This window comes from Tursiops truncatus, chromosome 7 (assembly GCF_011762595.2).
Source record: "Tursiops truncatus isolate mTurTru1 chromosome 7, mTurTru1.mat.Y, whole genome shotgun sequence".
Classification (NCBI taxonomy): domain Eukaryota; kingdom Metazoa; phylum Chordata; class Mammalia; order Artiodactyla; family Delphinidae; genus Tursiops; species Tursiops truncatus.
The window spans coordinates 35,585,744-35,593,421 of NC_047040.1; positions in this window are offsets into that span (position 1 = coordinate 35,585,744).

Here is a 7,678-nt window from a genome sequence, read left to right on the forward strand (position 1 = left end):
TGACATTTGGTAAGACAATGCTCTGTTCATTCTTGACTTGGAGATAAATTTCTATATTGGCCATTCAGGAAGTTTGGTTACATAATCAGGTTGAATTTATTTCTAAGGGAGCTGGACTTTTCAGCATTTCCCAAACCCAGAAAATAAATTCTTTCAGAAAGCACTGTAAAAAAGTTATAAGAAATAATTATTACCTACTATAATACAAATTTTGAAGTAGATCATAAGCTTGGAGAAAAAAACCAAAAAAATTGAATTGTTCGAAACTGAGAGACAGCGGTCTCTTTGCTTGATCCTACACTGTATCTGGGATTCCCAGAATCCCTGCTCTGGCCCAGATCTTCTCCTTTCTTCCTTGCAGAGGCCTCTGGGACTCAGCCAGCTTCCCATACTCTTCCGCAGTTGCTTCCCTCCATCCTTTGTGATATTTTTTCCCTACATTCAAGTCTGGCTGCAGAATGCAAAGCGATTTCCCATCACTACTCCAGAATGCACATTATTTTTAAAGATTATTTTAGAGATTTTATTGGTAATCATCATGACAAACTGACTAGGGCAACAAAAGTATTAACCATGGGGAAGTCTCAGAGCTGACAGAGTAATACCTGGTCTCTTGGTTCCTGACTTTGTCAACCGAAAGTTTGACTGCAGTGGTCCTGCCTTGCCTCTTAACTCTGAAGGTAGATCTCAGCAGCCAAACGCCATTTCTTCAGGCCAAGTGTATCCTTGCTTTCACCATAGCCCTTGGCCAAGCCTGAAGATACTACCCAGGTTGCATCGTTAATATTTCCTTCTATCAAAGGGGGGAAGTTCCATCTCTAAAGCCCCCCCTTTTAAAAAAATAGTTTTCGTGTTTTTTTAAATTAATTTACTTATTTTTGGCTGCATTGGATCTTCGTTGCCGCGCGTGGGCTTTCTCTAGTTGTGGAGAGCGGGGGCTACTCTTCGTTACGGTATGCAGGCTTCTCATGGTGGTGGCTTCTCTTGTTGCCGAGCACCGGCTCTAGGCGCGAGTGCTTCAGTTGTGGCTCACGGGCTCTAGAGCGCAGGCTCAGTAGTTGTGGCGCATGGGCTTAGTTGCTCCACGGCATGTGGGATCTTCCCGGACCAGGGCTCAAACTCGTGTCCCCTGCATTGCCAGGTGGATTCTTAACCACTGCACCACCAGGGAAGCCCTCTAAAGCCCTTTTGATTAGAGGACATTTGTTCACTATTGTTCTGCATAGCCTAGAATTAGCCTCTTCGGTCGTATTCTCATGTACCCCCTCCCATTTATGAAAAATTAATTTTTTTTAGCCATTTCAGACCTATCAATCAGGAGCTAACTTAAATAATAATATTTTTTTATCAAATAATATTTGTTGTCATTTAAATATGAAACATTTCACTTACTCGTCTATATAGTATATATTTATGTCAGTTAGGCCCAAAATGTCTGGTACTATGAATTCAATGGGCAAGTGGTGATATAATTCTCTTACAAACTGTGAAAGTATTCAGCAAAGGCCAAGAATCCTGGCTGAGGGGAACGACTTCATTAATTCATTCAACAAACCTTCTCACATTGCTTCCTCTGGGGTCTCCACTGATAATATTGTAGCACATGATAAAACATGACAACAATCTTTTGGGTTTGGGGAGCATTATTACACCATCTGACACTCCCTTAGCTGCAAGACCTTCTTTCAGATGCTTGTATCCATTATTTCCTTTCCTGCTACTATAATAATATTTCCCTTCTATTGAACACCTATTAGGAGGCAGTCATGTGACTTATGTTTTCTCATTTAATCTTTTGACAACCCTATGAAATAGGTAACGTGAGCCATATTTCATGACTGAGCAAAGTGAGACTCAGAAATTAATTTGCTCAATATTGAGCCACTGATAGAGTGAAAGAGTCCAAATTTGAACCCAGATCTGACTCAAAAGCATATTGTATTCACCACATCCCTCTCTATTTTCTCAGTTGTTCTGAATAGAATTCCTAGAACTTTCAAAGAAAGGTGCTATATAAATCAGTTCTGATGATAGGGTAATCTTGGCCAGGAAAATCAATCTCACTATTTTATAATTATACCACTATGGGTTCACAAAATATTAGGGTGGTAGGGACATTTATGATCACCAAATCCAACCCCGTTTTTACCTAGACAACAACCCCCTATTAAAAGAATGTTGTCTTCAGAATGACACTTAAGGCAAAACCAAGACTACAATCACATCACCCCACTTCTCAAGCCAGTGTGCTTTCCAATCTGTTTGCCATCTGATATAACCAATCAAATTACATTCAATCAAAAAGAAAAACTTCACCAAGAAAAAGCAACTCAGAAATCTAACTCAATTAAGCCCCAAAGCTATTATGCCTAAGGTCATTGCCAAAGTAACCATTTCTCAAACCAATAGATCTGGGAGACTAGTAAATATTTTGCATTGGGTTCCAATGGCTGTCCAATCTTTGAATACACTGTTGTTTTTGACAGCTGGAAGGTCAATATATAAGAAGGTAGGGTTACAATCTTTCAAATGTCCCCTGTACCAATGATATGAGCGCTTGTTATAGTGATACCAGTTGAGTCCTTGTTTTGCATTTTCAGTATATAGTTGGGTTTAGCATCCCCGTTCAGTCATCTAGAACAGCTTTTGGATTGCTTAGACTCTGAGCTCCTTATCAGCCCTAAATAATCTTCCTGTGTTTTCTTTTTCTGTTTGTCCCAAGTCCTAGGAATTCAGCCTGTTTTCCTACTTCAGTGTAAAAAAATGATAGTGCAACCACAATTATTTTTATTGAGGTCCTGTTATATGCAGACACTGTCCTAAGTGCTTTACATGTATTATTTCACTAATCCTTATGAAGTAGGTCCTGTTATTATTTCCATTTTATAGATCAGGAAACTGAGACAAAGAGAGGTTAAGTAGGGCTTCCCTGGTGGCGCAGTGGTTGAGAGTCCGCCTGCTGATGCAGGGGACATGGGTTCGTGCCCCAGTCCGGGAAGATCCCACATGCCGCGGAGCGGCTGGGCCCGTGAGCCATGGCCGCTGAGCCTGCGCGTCCGGAGCCTGTGCTCCGCTACGGGAGAGGCCACAACAGTGAGAGGCCCGCGTACTGCCAAAAAAAAAAAAAAAAAAAGAGAGAGGTTAAGTAATGTTCCCAAGGTTAAACAATTAGTAAGTGGTTGAGCTGTTCTGTACTATATTATTTTACTTTCTCCCTCCATAAAAGCTCTCTCAGGGACTAACCTGGTGGCACAGTGGTTAAGAATCTGCCTGCCAATGCAGGGGACACGGGTTTGAGCCCTGGTCTGGGAAGATCCCACATGCCACAGAGCAACTAAGCCCGTGTGCCACAACCACTGAGCCTGCGCTCTAGAGCCTGTGAGCCACAACTACTGAAGCCCGTGCGCCTAGAGCCTGTGCTCCGCAACAAGAGAAGCCACCACAATGAGAAGCCCGAGCACCTCAATGAAGAGTAGTCCCCGTTCGCTGCAACTAGAGAAAGCCCGCGCGCGTCAACAAAGAACCAACGCAGCCAAAACCTAATTAATTAAATTAATTAAAAAAAAAGGTCTCCCAGTTTTTCTTTGTTACTCCCAAAATACACACAGATATTATATGCCCCCTCTCATCACATTAAAACAAATAGAGTTTTGCTGGGAATGACTGCTACAAAACAAACAGAGAGTAACACAACATGAACACTGGTAAGTTACAAGGTTACAGAATCTTACAAAGTTCTTTGATTGTGATTTGTGATCTGTAGCTTATGACTGCCTCCTGATATGACAGCTGGAAGACCCAATGATCTTCTGTTCTCTTCTCTCATTTCCCTGGGGATCGCAGTTTTTTATTCATCTGTGCTTTTTCCTTGTCTAAAGAAACTGGGGTTAAAAAAAAAAAAAAAAAAAAAAAAAAGCTTGTAGAACTGACCTGGATGTAATATGATATGGGAAGTGGGTTTACATCCAAGAGAGCTATCAATAAAGAGACTTCTATGAGTAAAAAAAAAAAAAAAAAAGTACCCTAATCCTATCTCATGGACTGATGTCTCCACTGAGACCCTCCAGACTTCATGGTATGCCCATCACCAGATTTCTGTGTAGTCCAGAATGATTGATCCCCTTGGGGGAGGAGGAGGAAGGAATAGGAGAATAAGGAGACAAAGCAATATCCTTATGAGTTAAAGCATAATCAGCTTGTGTTCCTGTAGCATCTTACTGGTAAGAGTTGAGCGTGTACCTGGACTTTATTTTAAACAGGTCTATCACTTACCCTTGTGGGGATGGTAAAGGATAGATACAATTTACTATGGCAATACTGGCAATTGAACTTTTGATTCCTCGCCTAGCTGTTGCCCAGGGGTTGGTCTGTTGGAAGCAGGCAGGCACATTTCATGCAGAAATAAACTTCACTGTTTTTTATAATCTAGTATTATGCCGACACTTCTATATGTTATAAATAAAATCCTAATTAAAACCAGAAAAACCAAAGAAGTCACTAATGGGAAGACACATGTCTTGGCTCTGCCACTAATTAGTTTTGTGATTTTGGCAGATTCTTCAACTTCTCTGGGACTCAGTTTCCTAGTTTTTAAAGTGAGAGAAAAAACAACATTTCTAAGGTATCTTTTAATTCTGACATTCTTTGATTGATAGGAATCATGTGAATAAAAGGCTTTAGAAACTTGAAAATCTAGTACTGTAGGGGAATGTTGCTTTTCTATTTTGAATTTTATCAGACTTTGTTTGATTCTGAATTTTAAAACAGAATTGAATATTTTTCAATTAGCTTTCTATGTAGCCCCAAACACATATCTAATTCAGGAAGAAAAAAACCCTAGAAACTTGTTAGGGGAAAAAAAGCAGTGTTCTTCAGTTTTCTTAGACATTAAATGGCTCATTCAAAGCAACATTCTGATAAATTGTGTAAATGAGAGAGGAACATATGGATTAAATTTTCCTTGAAATACATACGTACTTAAAAATGAAGAAGAAAAAGTGCTTGGCAAAGCCCATTTGGGGTTCTACCAAATGGGAAACATTTTAAAAATAGTTGAAAATGCAGTTTTATCTCAAAATGCTGCCATATTCACCTACCCTTATTGATTATATATTTTAAAGTTTGTTATTTACTCTCCTTGTATTTATTTTTGCAGTTTGTTTTATGCCCTGGGGGCTTGCTCAACTTTGCTACCTTTTTTTCCCTTTTTTAACAGAGAGCATAGTCCATTAGTCACTGAAGAGCACATCACAGTATCTATTGCTTCCTGTGAGATTCCTGTTAATTGGACTTCTGTAGAGGTTTCAGTTTGATCTCTCCTGGGGTAACAACTGGCATTAATTCATATTGCTGTAATGAAAATTTCTAAGGAGCACTTTGTGGTAGAGAAATAAAGGGGATCTGGTCTTTGAAGATGTGGAATATGGTAAATAACTTTCCAGTAAATCATGCTATTGCAGTGGAAGAGCTTTGAGGGAAGACAAGCCCAGAGTTTCCTGATTATATATAATTCAAAACCAGATAATTCAAAAGACTTAGAGATAACATTCCTCCGGATGGATAGAAGAGTTGGTTTGTCAACAGATCACATAGTATAACTTGAAGAAGAGAAAAATAAAAAAATCTTAAAAATCACAGATTTCTGATCAAATTGGCAGTCCTTCTTAGATTTAGGGGTTGAATTTATCTCAGTAAAATGACTAAGTGCAATTTGTGTAATTACTTTACAGCTCTCTGCAGACACTGTGGAAGTCACACCTTGGCAGATACATGTACAGATTCAGGTCACTTGGACGCTCCTGAAACCTGACATTCTGGGTAAGGTTTTTCTCCCCTCTCCTTACTTCTCCCCACCCCCTTCTTTTAATCTAATCCATTTAGCAAGAATATTATTTTGTCATGAAAATACAAGGAAACAAGAACATTTTCTTGGTGTTAAAATCTCAGACCCTAGAAGTTGATACCATCAGATACAGCATTCTACTCAGGATATGTCCAAGGCAATGATAAGATTTATTTTCATAAGACGGTAACAATATCTTCCTTATCTTTTGAGGCTAATCTTTAGAAAACAGGAATACATTTTTATTGTTGGGTTGTCCTTTTTCTTCTATAGTACTGAATGTTATTTTTAATAATTATTTTTCCATGAATTCTTTATAATTAGAAAAAGTCCTCATTGGGCTTATATATTTTACCCATGCAAAACTGCAAATAGAATGTATACAATTTCATTAGCTTTGAAATGAAAAATGTTGTAGGCAATTTTGTATATCAACTCAGTAGCAGATACAGAATGACATCCTTGGAACTTCCCATTTGCTTGGTTTTATGTTTAAAGGCCCATTCAACATAACAGAGTATATTTGAAATATAAAGGAAGTAATTTTGAAATTCTTTATTCCATTTACTTAGGGAATATTATAAGTAATGTTATAAGATAAATTTTGATGTCTGGTAACCCAAACATGTAAAATTTATATTATTCTATTCTTCAGTCTTTTTGTTTGAAATGTAGTGGCATATTCAGAAAATCTGAAAGAGAAAGAGCAAATGTAATTATTTTGCTAATGGTATTGTGGGAAATTATTTCAGTTTATGAATAAAGGAAGCTAGGTATTAAAACGCCTTCCTCACTGTAAGGTGTTAATTTGTCATACTTAGGTCAGACCTCAGTATATCATGGTGGTTTGAAAGCTTAGATTATTGTCAGAGTTTCTCAGTTACTAAGAGAAATTACATTGTAAAAAACTTTACTGAGGTATCATTTACGTATCATGAAATGTACCAATTTAAATATACATTTAGATGAGTTTTGACAAATATATACATCTGTGGAACCACCATCTCTAGTCAAGATGTAGAATATTCATATCACCCCCCCAAATTTCCTTTGTTTCTCTTTGCAGTCCATTCCCTCCCTTAAAGGTCCTTGGCAACCGCAGATTGACTTTATACCATAATAGATTAGTTTTGCCTGTTCTAGAATTTGATATAAATTCAATTATATAATATGTACTCTTCTGTGTCTGACTTCTTTCACACAGCATCATATCTTTGAGATTCATTCATGTTGCCTGTATTAGCAACATGTAGTTTGCTGCCTTTACTGCTGAATATGTTCCACTTTGTGACTATACCATAATTTGTCCATGTGCATTTCGGTTGTTTCTACCTTTTGGCTGTTATGATTAAAGCTGCTATGAACATTTATGCACAGATCTGTGTATGGACATATGTTTCATTTCTCTTGGGTAACCACCTAGGTGTGAAATTGATGGGATGTATGATAAATATATGTTCTACTTTTTAAGGAACTGCCAAAATGTTTTTCCAAATTAGTTGCACCATTTTATACTCCCGTTAAAAGTGTATATGAGTTCTAGTTGCTTCACATCCTCACTAACTTTTAGTATTATTATGATTTTTTAATATTAGCCATTCTAGTGGTGTGTAATCATATCTTGTGATTTTAATTTGCATTTCCCTGATGACTAGTGATGTTGAGCATCTTTTCATGTGCATATAGACCATTTGTATATAGTCTTTTGTGAAGTCTCTGTTTAAATGTGTTACCCTTTTCAAATTGGGCTGTTTGTCTTCTTTTTGAGTCGTAGGAGTTCTTTATATATTCTAGATAAAAGTTCTTTGTGATACATATATACTGCTAATTATTTCA